The following is a 14,297-nucleotide window of genomic DNA, read 5'->3' as shown; positions in this document are numbered from 1 at the left end:
TTTTTGTTCCAACAAATATGAAAGAAGACGACGTCTCAACAGTGACAGATGAAAGGATGCCCCCCCCCCCCCCTCCTCCTCCCCCCTCCTCCCCCCAGGGTGTCTAACCTTAGTTATGCAGATATATAAATATATATTATACAAATATATCCTCTGTACTTTTCATGAATGGCGACCATCAGAAGTCTCTTTGTGCTCACAGAGCTGCTGCGTTTAAGGAGCGTCGGCCTTTCACTTCACATACTTTCAGTCGGTTGATTATTTTTCCGGCGTTAAGCGGCGGCTTCAAGGCCGGATCAGATAACGTCCTCTGCAGCGCCGCGCGCTTTTCTGTTTTCTGAGAACAAAGCTTCCTCCTTATTTCTTTTTATTTAGTTGTTGTTTTGTTGTCGTCGCAACATTTTTTGGGAACGAAACAAAATGACAAAACCTTTGACGTTTGTGCGTTTCCCATGACGATTCCCTCGTCTGGATATTACAACGTTAAAATATAAATGAAGTGGGGTCAAAAGGTGATACACACACGCAAATATAGTTCATGTATTAGTTATTTTACACATGTGTGTGTGAATGACATCACATCCTCACAGGAAGTCCTGAGGAGGAATAAAGACGTGGGGGAGGAAGAGGAGGGGGAGGGAGAGGGGGAGTCAACCCACAATGTCTTAATATTTCTCTTCTGTCGCCACTGTTGCAAACTTGTCAAGCTTCAAATGCGGGCGGCTGTGAATTTCCTGTTGTGTGTGTGCTTTGTTTACAGGCTCTTGTCGTCCCGCCTTCTGTGGAGCTGTCGGCGCTCTCCCTGACATCCGGCATCCGTTGGAGCGGCGGCAGTCACACAGGTACGATCACACCGATTGATCACGGGGGAAAAGAGAAGGGGGGGGGGGGCGATATTAAAGGTGTCTGTCAAGACTTGCGCATGCATCTTTATTTATTCGGGGGGGGGGCACTCGCTGGGCAGTGACAACCGGTGGGGAATTCGTCGCCGTCATTTTTTTTTGCCGACCAGACGGATAAAATCAACCAGAAGTGTCACGGGAAGCGGTTCCCCGGTACCAAATAGATACCTGGACGAGCACAGCAGACTGTACACCTGTCACCAGCATGCACAACACATGTAGAGATGACACTTTGTCTGTGTGGCTGCTGGCTGAATGAACGTCACCACACCCACCTGGACTTTATGGAACCGGGTTTTCTTGAAAGCATCTGCAGAATTTAATACATTTTTTGGAAGAAGGCAGTGTGTTTGGCACACAACTATTTAACAGTATGTTAAAGATTATATTTTTCCACATTGATCATCACGTTGGAACAGGATGTGATTTGGGACAAAAGACAAACAAAATGACGACAAAGCGAACTCTGGTGGGAGCCGTGGGGAACGTCTTCACACATGTTTGCACTTCTGGGAGCTGGATGTGTTGGAGATGTCACAAACACACACACACACACACACACACACACACACACACACACACACATGCTGTTGGCCGCGCTGGTCCGGGTCTCTAAATTGGATCCGAGATCAGTTAATGTTCACAACCGGCTGCAACCTCAAAAAGAGATGAGCAACAGAAGATATGAAATTTTGATTGAATGTATCTGAGACGTAGAAATAACAGATGTGGCCTACTTAGTTTTACAACCTTTTTTTTTTTTTTTTTTTACGAGCTACTTGCTCCAAATACTGGCTGTCCAGATGCAGAACTATTGAGATGATTATCTTAAAATATTAATTTGACATTCATTAAAGATTAACTGGGAAAGTCTCCTGAAATTGTCATGAACGAACCGATCGTGATGCGATCATCCAGATCTCTTCTCCGGAATATTTGTCTTTTTAACGGCGGATGTCAGCACACAGACTTCCATTAATAACGTATTTATGACGCAGAATTTTTTTTTAAACTTAATAAAAAAATACACTTTGCTCGAAATGCAATTGTGTTAAAGTTCAAGATGATTTTTTTTTACACACCAATAAGAGATGAAGAGGATGAAGATATATCCACATCAAAGATCTATTTGTATGTATTTATATCTAGTCTTCATTACAAATCAATGGCAAGAATAAGGCTCCACATTCCCAGTAGAACCTCAACACATCTTCAGAACCAGTATGTCTATTTTAGACCAGTAACCAGTAAACCAGTAACCAGTAAACCAGTAAACCAGTAACCATCCAGTGATTTCCAGAGATGCTCCAGGAACAATAAGTTTGGTGCCAGTCTTTTCATCACACCATGACCAGGAGTACCCTCCCCCATCTCCACACACACACACACACACACACACACACACACACACACACACACACACACACACACACACACGCACACACACACACACGCACACACACACACGCACACACACACACACCTGTCAAAAAGCCAAAACGCTGTCAATTCCTCTCCGCGTAGCTCAAGGAGACAATTAGCAACCAGAGGTGACGTCGTGGTTAACAGGTGCAGGTTATTATTCCTGGAGCTGGAGCAGCGTGGACACCAGCATCTCTCACGTCATCGCGCGTGTGTGTGTGTGTGTGTGTGTGTGTGTGTGTGTGTGTGTGTGTGTGTGTGTGTGTGTGTGAGTGATGGGCGATCACACAACAGGTAAGAGTGAGGGATGTGTCCGCTTCCATAGAAAGAGGGAGGGAGGTTTAGGGACGTCCCATCCCGCCTGCCATCGCCGTCGGGCCGTTAACGCCTCACCCTCGCCTCCGCTACCACTTTTAAATCTTTCTATTTCTCCTCTTCCTTTCCTCCACTTCCCCCCCCCACCTCCAACTCCACTCTCCCTCCTTGTTCTTTTTCATTCATAACAGGCCCTCGTCGTGAGGGTCGGGGGGTCGGGCCGGTTTGTTGAAAATGGATCGCTTGTGAAAGTGCTAATCAATGGCGAAACCTTTTCTCTTGAAGCCGGTGGATTCATGTTGCACCACTTGTTATCAGACCGGGAGCAGCAGGGACCAAACATATGTGGCAGCTGTCCTCTTCAGGCCACGCCGAGCCGAATCTGAATCATCGCCCCGCGCTCACACATGCGCCTGCTGCAAGTGAAAAATGAAGACATGTTTAACCACAAATGTAACGTTCAGATATGATTTTTTGATCGTATCAGATGCTCCACACACACACACACACACACACACACACACACACTTTGTCTTCGTACCTTAATAACAGCGATGATACGATGCTACATTTCTCCAGTCAAGCCGCGCCTCGGTAATGATCTGCTGTGTTGAAACACATTTCGCCGGCTGTAGTTTTATTAATCAAATATAGCATGGGTGAGTCATGTCGTTTTGGCTTGTGTCATATCGGAGGTATGTGGCACAGATTTCCCTCATATTGGAAGCAGAGCTAACACATGCTCCCCTTGACGTATTCTCACACCATTTCTCACACAAAGCACTCGACACACAAAATTGCAGACACACACACACACACACACACACACACACACACACACACACACACACACACACACACACACAGATGACTTATCGGGAAGGAGATTCATAAACAAACCGGCTGAGACACACACACATAAAAAACCTTGACATACCAAACCTGCTGCTGGAAAAACGGGTAACGGCTTCCAAGGGACGTGAATCTGAAGCAATTGTGTACATTTATCGTTGTGTACTTTGTTACAAGTATCAGATACTTATACTTTGAAGTGTTTCCATTTCATGACACGTTATACTTCTCCTCCACACGGCAGATGTAAATATTCTACCGTTCACTACATTTATTTAGCGGCTACAGGAAGTAGTTACTCTGCACATTGGTGTTTTACACACAACACATGCAGATTATGAAATATGACGCTCATTTCATTACCTAAAATGGTCATACATGTTGTATACATGATATAATTATCGCTACTTTTACATAAACTCCTCCCACCATTGATAGATTCAAATCTTGCATTTGGAAACATCCTAATGACAAAAGGTTCGGACACAATTGACACCATTTTATCAAATGAAATTGTTATATTGCTTCGGGGTGTAAGTCGGGCTCAAACCAACGCAGGACTTTCACCCAGGAGACGTCGGTTCGAGTCCCGCGTGGAACCCAAAGTCAACATTTATTCATTTCAGGTCCACACGTGACTTAAAATGAATACACGTTGACTTTGGGTTGACACACTCAAACATAACTTTACCTTCTGGCCGCAATGCATTGTGGGCCATGGGGGGGCGGAGCTACTGACGGTGGAGAAACGAGTGTCACGTTCATCTCTCCAGACTGCATTTCTTCCTGCGTGACTGTCGCAACGTTTTGAAACAAAATGGAGTCGAGACGGAAGCGTTTCCTTTCCGTTTTCCTTCAACGTAATTCCTGGAGATTCACAGCAACTGAACCCCCTTTGTCAGACAAACACAGGCAACACGCGACCTGCTCTCCCATCTCAGGATGTCGAGGAGACAGAACGGCGTAACGCCGCCGGGGCGGCGGGCGCAGAGGGGTCAATTTTCCCGCCGATTCCTCTCCGATGTTGTTGGGTTGAGATTGTCGCCGCTGTGCGGTGCTCTGCCCCGCTGGTATAAATACGACGTGATTGGCATCGCAGCAGAAGAACGACTCTCTCTCTCTCTTTATCTCTCTCCCTCTCTCTCTCTCTGACAGCCTTCATTTGCTGGAGGAGTGGCAGACTTGGTGGGAGTTAATGATTATAATTATTATTATTTTTTTTTTACATTGTGGGATAATTATTTAAGAGGTTCGTGTAGTCATTGTTGTAATCAGTAAAGAGAGATTACGGAAAATCTGCATGCCAACAGATGGCACTTGGCTGCTGTTGTTGCTCGCATTAGACCCGGCGCGGCACACTCCATAGCGGCGGCGAGGGGACGGTCAGAAAGGGGATGATTCATAAAACAATTTGTCCTTCATCATAAATCAATGTTTCATATCGCTGAAGAAAAGGAATCAAAAGTAGTTTGCTGTGTGTGTCGGTGCGTTCAACCCCCCCCCAAAAAAAAACACTATCCCACCAACTTTGCCTCCTCTTTCCAAGGTGGTGGGGAGGGGAGAGGTGCATGCTGGGAAGTTGGTGGTGGGTCTACAAAAAAGCCATTCAGCACAACAAACACCGTTTGATCGGAGGAACCCCCGACCCCGTGACTTTATCCATTAACGCCGCGGCCGTTCACACGCAACCCAGTACACAAAGAAGGTCGCGCGTTTTGTTAGCTTAGCTCCTCTGGGCCGCCGCCGCCGCCGCCGCCGCCGCCGGCCTCGGCCTCCTCCTGGAAGCTGCAGGCCGATGCCGCTCACACGTTGGTGTCAACAGTTATGTGAAGTTATTTCTGTATATCGAGTATTTTTTGTCAGAGTCTGTTTCTCTCTCGTCGTGTGTTTCTCCACAAAAGGGAGACAAACACAAAGCGGGGCGAGGGCGCTCGCTACCCGGGGTCGGGGAGCAGGAGGAGCACCGAGGCCGCTGGCCTACATTCCTGACTAATTGTATAATTGGAAAAGCTCTCCAAATGAGCAAGCAAGCCCCCCCCCCACTCAAACCCCCTTCACCAACTACCTCCCCCTACTCACTTAACACCCCCTCCCAACTCACACACACACACACACACACACACACACACACACACACACACACACACACACACACACGCATACACGCCCTTCAAAGCAAATCACAAAAGAGCATTTTGGGAATAATAATAATTTCAGAAAGCGTCCATTATTAATCCCACACACTAGCATCCCTGGCAGCTAGTCTGGTTAGCACAGAGCCCCTCCCCTCCCCCGCTATAACCAAAGACACACATACCAACACACACACACACACACACACACACACACCATGACATACAGTACTTTGCTATTTGTTGGCTGTAATGTTGAATAAAGTGGAGAAAAACAACAACTGTGATGTCCACTAAGACATATAATTATTGTATTTCTTAGAATACTTCAAAAAAGGGGGGACTCCATTAAAAGGGGTCAATCCACTGAAATATGTCTTTCACGGCTGTAGTTATGAACCAGAACTCTCAAGTCCAAACTGGGACAACTCTGATGGTGACATCATCATCATAATCATCATCATCATCATTATAATTTGTTCCCTCTTGAAAGCTCCTCCAAGTGTCTCTTTGCAAACAGTTACACACATTTAGTTGAAAAAAAGTTTGGAAGAAACGTTGATATCTTTTTTTAACAAAATAAATAATTCTGAATAAATAATATTGTTCCCAATCCGAGGTGATCTACCTGTGCGCTGTGTTAGCGCTCATATTTGAACCGTTAGCGGCGGAGCTCGTGGTCAAATTGGATTTCCTGATTTATGGCCCCTGCCACGCGCCGTTCATTTCCATGACTACTGAGGGACGAGGAGGAGGAGGAGGAGGAGGAGGAGGAGGAGGAGGAAGGGGGGGATGATTTCTTGAGGTCGACAATGGTGTCTAACGGGATTGCGGGGTGCCGTTAAAACGAAGCCGTTAATTAATGCTATTGATCAGCAAAAAAAATAGAGGCAAATCTGATTTGCATACAGGCCGAGTGATCAATGCATTAACCGATTTTTTTTTTCTCCCCCCTCCCTCCCTCCTCGACTTTCCCCCCTCCCCCTCCGCCCCCCTGAAATCTGATTTCCCGAGTTTTCAAAGTGAAAGAAAGAGAGTTCAGACTAATGCGGATCGATCGGGTCTCTCTCAGACAAGAATACAAAGCATTTTATTAGCCGGTGAAGGGTGAAACACGCCGGGACAAGAAGGCGTTCATGTCTCACTTCTTCTTCACTTCTGCTTTTACATATTTGTTATCGTCTTACTCCCCCCCGCCCTCCCTCTCTCCCATCACACAGTGTACAGACAACATGGTAATAAGGTGATATTTCTGCAGGGCCAAACACAATCTGTTTCCTAAAAGGCAACAATGTAAAAAGAGAAACAACAATGACAATAACAACAGGGGTATGGAGAAAAAAAAGAAGAAGAAAAAACACACGCACACAAGAGGTGTTAAAAAAGCAATATGTTGTTTTTTTCTTCTTCTTTTTTTTCTCTCTTCTCTCCCTCCTTTCTTTCCCCCTCTGTCAAGAGCAGCTTATTATAGCGTATTGATTTATAAAGCTTTAAATGTGATCCTCCATGTCCAAGTCAAGGGCAGGGAGTGAAAGAGAAATAGAGAGAGAGAGAGAGAGACCAAGAGAGAGGGAGGGAGAGAGGGGGCAACAAAAAAAAAGAGAAAGAAAGCAGGAAAAGAGAGCGGGAGAAAGACCGAAAGACGAGGGCGAACGGGAGAAAGAAGGCGTCTGGAGACGGATAGAGACAGAAAGAGAGCGTCCGCGACGGGGAAGTGACAGCGAGGCATTTTCAGAGCCGCTCTGGAACACAAAAGGGTAATTGTTTTAGCCCAGATGTTGCTTTCGCACAACAAGCAGGATACAATGTTCCTACTGAGCTGATGAGCCCAATCAGTGAAATGATTAAAAATTGATTTTGTCCCTGTAATTACAGTATGTAAACTACTTAGCCGGGATTGCAAAGGAAGTGATTTTCTAATTACGTATATACTCTGGTGTCTAATGATTGTTTTTTTGAAGTAATGAAGAGAGGGTCCTAACGACTCCACTGTGTTCTGTTGTTGAAGGGAGAAGGCGAAAGAAGGGGAGCGTTGGGGGGGAGAGAGGGAGGGAGGGGGGAGGGAACGAGAGAGCATCGTTAGGGCAAGACAGCAGGCTCGGATACAAAAGGGGGATGAAAATTGAATTTTTGCCAACCAGTGCTAGCACGCTAACACGAAGGGGGCTGTGTTCCTATGCATGGGATCTGGAAGCTAAATGGAGGGCTGTGACTCCTCATGGGGGTCGCCAGGCCCGAACCAGCCCCGGCAATCTGGACCCTGCAATTAAAACCTCCGGGGGGTTAGGGATTCAGGACATCACACATGCACGGGAGAATTAACAGCCGCGCAGGGCCACGAGCTGCACAGAAATAAGCATATAGCTCGGCCCTTCTGCTCCGATTTCACCACGCTTGGCATTTGTTTTTGTTTTTTTGTTTTTTGTATCTTTAGGATTGGAGCCCCGCAGCTAAAGCAAGCTTGCGGCGTTGCCGCAGTCGGATACGTGCGACCGTGTCCTTTTTTTTTTCAATGGGATGGGTCCAGTAGCTTCTCCAATACATTGTGCTTCACGAGGCTGATGGTACTCATCACCGCTACTGAGGGCAAAAAACTGTGAAACGAGAAACAGCTTCACGATGAAAATGACATTGAAATGCGCTAACTACAATATCAGACTATAAGATCCAACCGGCCACTAGCTTCATGCTATACTTAGCATTTCACCTCTTCTTCAATCTGCATTCACAGTCACACTGTCCCTAACATACTGTCTGTATCATATTATCCAGCACACTTCACCTTAACTGCTTCTTTTGCACTCTGAACAGATGCAAACTACATCTCGTGGTCACAGTGTTTGTACTGTGTGCAATGACAATAAAGTTGAATCTGAATCTGAAGAAGCCAACTAGTAACTAACAGCTAACGGCTAAATTCTGCCCAATGACACTCTGCTAACTCCATCGCCATCCTCATACCTGCCCCCTCCCACACACACACACACACACACACACTCCACGCCGGATCAGCAGACTTTCTGTTACGGCCCCGCCGTGGCTCTCGGGGCGCTGAGGTTTGCAAACAGCGAGCCCCGCCCCGACTCCCGGGGCCACCGCCCGCTCTCTTGCCGGTGAAGCGGTCTCCTCGCAGCGCCGCCTTCACGTCCATCTCGTGCCACAAACCCACCGACGTACACAACCAGACTCATTATGAGGCTCTTCTCCTCCTGCGGACTGCAACCGACAGTGAAGCCAAAACATCTCGATCGTTCCCCGGTTACATTAGGATTGTTTTTCTCCCGTGAGTGAGGTCATTTGGTTGTTGGAACTTAAAATATGAATCACGATTGACATCCGCCCCGTACCTCTTTGAGATCCACAAAATAAAACAAAAAGTTCTGCAACAAAACGCTAAAAAGCTAAAAAAGCCCGTGAACGTGGGTCGGTGTCACTAATTCTTTAAACTCACTCCGAGGTCCGCCTCCCCGTCGTCTGAACGAGATTGATCTGAGAAGTTCACAACGTCTCAAAGAGTGTTTGTACAAATGCTCTTAAATGTCTTGGTGCATTTCCCAAAGCGGTACTTAGGAAGGAGTGCATGCGAGCGCCCTTAAGAGCTTCTTACTGCCGGCTGTCCGCGGGGCTGAAGATGATACTGAATTAATACACGATGAAGCGCATATTTAATTGTCTACAACTCTATACGTTTAAATGTGTACGTCAGGAAACTGCCCACGATGTTGCCGATGTAAAAACGTGTTCAGCTCACGATTTAAAAACGATAAACGAATGAAAATGTTATTTTTTTTCACTCCAAGCCTCTTAGCGGCACGAGCGATTGTTTCCATCCGGGTCTTTACGAGTTTAGGACGCTTTTCGGGGAACGCCTCGTGAGCTTGAGAGGCTTCGTAAGTCGGATCTGACCATCGGCTTTTGGTAAAGACGAGTTGTTGAATCCACTCGTGTTCTGTACGACAACACACCTCTCCTCCTCAAACCACTTGACGAGGCGTCAGAGATGCGACCTTTGACCCCGGGTTGTAAATTTCAATCAACCGTGAGGTCTGGAGCGCCGCGGCGTTGTTGTGGCGAGAAGAACGAGGACGTGGAAGAGGGCGGGCGGGTATAGAGATAAACTTCCAGGGTCGCAGAGCACATAAAGAGCACATAAATCATCACCGCCTCCCTTCCCTCTCCGCTCTTCACATATCTTAACAAAGCTCAACATATTTTCTTATCCTTATCGTCTGTTCAATATTCATATAATTATGACTTTACTCGATTTTCCTTTAAACTGGAGAAATAAAAGGGACGTGAGTTAAGCCTCTGATTATTGGGAGGGAGAGATCTGTGTTTTTTTTTTTTTTTTAAGTTCCTTGGGAACATTAATAAGTGACAGAAAGCTAGATTAAAAATGCTGGGATGCGACTGGAAAAAAAAAGAAAGCAAACGACAAAGCTTTGAAATGCTGCCAGTATCACCAACTGCACTCTTCTGACACAGCTGATTGTAAGAGAAGCCGATAGCGCAGCCGGGGTAGGCCTTTAATAATTCATTTAGTTAGGCTATGATCTATCATTTTGTACCTTTTGACATGCGATATTGAAATTTAATATTGCATCAATACAAATGATGTATTGCCAGTCGTCAGGAGAAAGGATGTGGATTGCAAAAAGATCTTTGCAAATGTCTTTTCCCTCCTCTCTCGCTCTCTCTTCCCTTTCCAAAGCTCCATTGTACTCCAGTAGAAAGGCATAAGAGAAACATCTGTCTGCCCCCCTCTTCTCCCTTTACTCCTGGCTTTGATATGTGTGTTTAAAAAAATGACAACTTAAAACGCTCAGGGAGAAAGTCTCCCGCTCAAAACCAGAGTCAAGAGAGGAAAGAAGAATAAGAGCGCTGGTGATGGGGGGGGGGTTGAACATGACAGCAGTGGCTGAGGGAGACGTCACACGTCGAGGTCTTTGACACGACTCTTTAGAGCGCCGCGATCCCACAGGCGCTTCGCGGGCCGCCACGGGAGCGCTGGGTGCCGGGGAAAACCAAAGACCAAAGGCTGCCGGTGTCAGTCAAGCCCCGGCTCCCAGACGGCTCCCAGACGGCTCCGCGAGATAGCGGCGCTCCGATAGCGGCGCTGGCTGGTGTCAGGTCTGAAGTGTGTTATATATTCGCGTCGGAGGGATTTCCTCACCCCTACAACGCTGCCTCCAACAGAGATGAGTCAAAACTATTCTTATGAATAAATAAAAACAAAAAAATACCAATGAAAAATTAGATTTTCTGTGTTCACAGTGTGGATACAGTCTTTAGTCTCAGAAAGGTCAAGACCTACGGCGAGGTTTGTGTTTTTGTATTGCGTGACAGATGCATTGTCTTCATCCTGCACCTTTACTGCAGGTTACGTGGACTCAAAGGAAGCCATTACGGCTCTATGGCTAGTTAAGTCTCGGCAACTAAATCCACCGGCTAAACACGTGAACAAGTTAAAGGAAAGTGAACTGCTCACCCAGCGTGTGGTCGATGCCCGTCAGGCTTCTGATAGGAGCCGCCCACTCTGACCGATGTGAACCCATGCAGCATCATGAGGCGGTGACGTCACCCCGAAGACGTCATCGTAGACTTAGCCCACTTATCTGCGATAGCAAAATGTACTTTAAAGTTACTTTAAAAACCAAACCAGACTGTTTGCACGTAGTGATTTAAGATTCAAGATGTTTTTACTGTCATCCGCACAGATAACAGTCAGTTATTCTATACATATATTTGACGCTCCGGCTGTGGTTATCCCGTTCCTTCCTGGGCAGACGGAGAACATTTTCTTTTAAAAAAGAGCTGACGTTCTGCTCGCTGCGGAGCTCAACTGAACTAAACTGCTGCAGACGCGCTCGGCGCGAACGAGTCCTCACGCCGCTTCATCACCCGCCAACCGACGGCCCGTGTCACATTCATTGTAAGAAAGAAAAAAAAGCGGCTGGTGAGGGGCCTGATGATTACAGATGATGGTGTTGATGATGATAGTGATGCTGACGGTGACAATAACGACCACGGCGACATAGGAGGCGGCCATTACGCGCCCAATCATTCCTCACCCGTGAATTTGCGACATAGTCAGCGGAGGATCCGAACCGTCGCAGCTCTGACGCGCTTCCCCTCGCTCGTGCAAATGTATTTCAGCAGCCGGGCCGCGTGTACGACGCAGCTTTTTATTTCGGTTGATTTTGTTCCTTCTTTTTTCACTCGTTCGACCGACCGCTCCATCTCTTCACTTGACTCCGGGGGTGAATCAGAGACGTTGACCCGCTGTGTGTGTGTGCGTGTGTGTGTGTGTGTGTGTGTGTGTGTGTGTGTGTGTGTGTGTAAAACCCCCCCGTGTCACTCTTGTTCCAGAGAAGGGATGAGTGTGTGCAGCTGTGTCATTAACACCACATTTGTCTCTGCGTATTTGCATTTGTGCCGCTGATATACGGATGTCAATTAAGCAGAGGAAGGGGAGGAGGAAGAAAAAAACTGTTTAGGTGACGATCCCTGCATGCATTTGTGGGCTATTTATATAACCCCCCCCTCCTCCCACCTCTCAGATTTCATGGCCTGCTCCTCCATAAAAAACAACAACACTTGACACTGTTTCCGGTGGTGTCGTCTTTTTTTTCCTTCGTGATTTGCATTGAAGAGAAATCGATGTTTTTGACGTATTCTTTTCCCATGTACGATCTGTCGCGTAAACACAGCCCATTTGTTGCTAATACCAGCGCGCGGCGTCCAGCGGCGTCGACCTTTAGCCGTGCCCTGGCGCCGCTTCCGAACATCGAGGAAGTCTGCCGCGCTCGGTCGGTGTCTGGTCGGCGAGCAGCGGGGAAGTGAGAGAGAGAATCAGCCGCCTCGGGCAGCGCCGGCTCGTGGCGCGCCTCCCTGCCCGCTGCCGTATGTCAGGGCTTTGTGGGTCCACCTGCCAAGGTCCCGACCTGCCGATCGCCGGGGCCGAGACACATTTTCCTGGAAAACGGATCATGAAGTTGGAAAAAACCTGTGTGAATGCGAGGATGTCCACCAAAACGATGCACCGAACGGTCTGCAAAGTGCTCACTAAACACCGGATGCGTTGCTTTTAAGTCAAAGGGGTTTCTCTGGTTTGTTGGTGGGACACAACTTGTTTTTTTAAGTCATCTTTCAAATGCACAAGGTAAATATATCTATCTCCATCTGCTAAATGTAATAATATAATTTGAAAAAAAGGTCACCCGGGCCCCGGAGGATTATAATTCTTCTATCCATCCAGTCAGAAACCTCCCTGGTGTCACTTTGAAGGAGGTTGAGAAGCTAATAGGATTCTGATAACCTCGCAATATCACACGAGGACACCTTCTCTACTCATTTGTATCCACCGTGGTCATTTCCCTCGTTCCTTCGGTGTCTCTGCCTTGGACTCTCCATCTCCATCTTTTCCTTCCTTCCTTCCTTCCCTCCTTCCTCTTCTTCCTCCTGCCTCGGGGGTGCTTTCGGCAGGTCGACACCTCCGCGGGTGGGTCGTGGTGGGCCAGGTGACCTTTGTCTGTCATTGTTTTGCTCCTCACACCTCACCCGGGGAGAAGGGGGGGAGAAGGAGCTTAGTGCCTTACACCTGCCACCGGCTTTCACCGCCACGGCGCCGGGGGCGCGTTTGATTTTCGGGCGTGCCAAAGACAGCGGAGAAGTCCCCCCCCCCCCCCCCGTCCTCCCTCTCAAATGGTCCGCGTTCACAGCCAACAGTTGGTGGATCTTACACGGAGACGAGGGTGCGTACCGAGTGCACCGTGGGTACAAGTGGGCTGCCTCTCCGCCGGCCTCTCTTGTTAGTGCGTCTGCTCAACCAAAAGAAAACAAGCAGCTGCCGCGTCCATAACCACAAAAGCCGTGTCGGATATTTTCCCGGACGCCATTTGCCTTTTCCCCGCGTCGCCGAGATAAATCAAGAGCGCGCCGCGGAGAGTGAATAAAGGGGGACGGAGATGAAATGAAATACCCAAATGCCGCCTCCGCCGGGGCCTGATTGAGTTCAGGTGGCTGGAAAGTGTCTCACCCAGGGCGAGTTGTCAGTGAAGGATCTGCTGTCTCCTCATCTCTCCGTGCTGCAGGGGCTAACTGGCGAACGTCGGGTTGCGTTGCTTTTGACGGATGTTTGTGCGCGCCTCCTGTGTTGGGCGGATAGGGGAGGGGGCGGGGGGGTGCGGGCCTTTGACACACTTCATCTTTCAAAAAAGGCGAGGTCTGAGCAAGAAATGAAGATTGATGCGGCGAGGACGGCTCGGCAGCCCCCCGTCGGCCCGTCCCCGCACATATATTATCATTTACACATATGTGACACCTTTGTGCATGTCTGTATGTCTATGTTTATACATATGCATGGGCATGATCCAAGGCGCCGCGCATATTCGCGTCGGGTTGGTGGAGGGGAGGTGTGTGTGTGTGTGTGGGGGGGGGGGGTTCTCTGTTATTAGAACCATGTGATATAATTGCATTTGATCTCCAAATAAACAGGGAATCAGTCCATCTCCTCGGTGGAGATGGCAGATGTGATGGACGACCGCATTAGCGGCGAGGACAACATTAGATTTGCTCAAAATTATTGATCTTTTGTTTGTGAGCCAAGTCGGCGATAAATAACAGTGCACGGGAGATGTGACTCATTATCACCGTGCCAAAAGCCCGACAGACC

The 14,297-nt window shown here is 47.8% G+C and overlaps 1 protein-coding gene across 2 annotated transcripts in view; it reads left to right on the top strand.

Annotated features, from left to right (window-relative positions):
• The window catches only part of znf536 (zinc finger protein 536), a 198,880-nt gene that overhangs the window by 23,969 nt on the left and 160,614 nt on the right, over positions 1-14,297 (top strand). For both annotated transcript variants that reach the window (XM_068576100.1, XM_068576109.1), the window contains exon 2: positions 761-842. The gene's annotated coding sequence lies outside the window, so the exon portion shown is untranslated. The remainder of the gene's footprint in view (positions 1-760; positions 843-14,297) is intronic.

The sequence above is a fragment of the Clinocottus analis genome, unplaced genomic scaffold (assembly GCF_023055335.1).
Source record: "Clinocottus analis isolate CAN_PGR_092001 unplaced genomic scaffold, fCliAna1.0.p SCAF_1, whole genome shotgun sequence".
Taxonomy (NCBI): domain Eukaryota; kingdom Metazoa; phylum Chordata; class Actinopteri; order Perciformes; family Cottidae; genus Clinocottus; species Clinocottus analis.
This window is presented reverse-complemented; position numbering and strand designations above follow the sequence as displayed.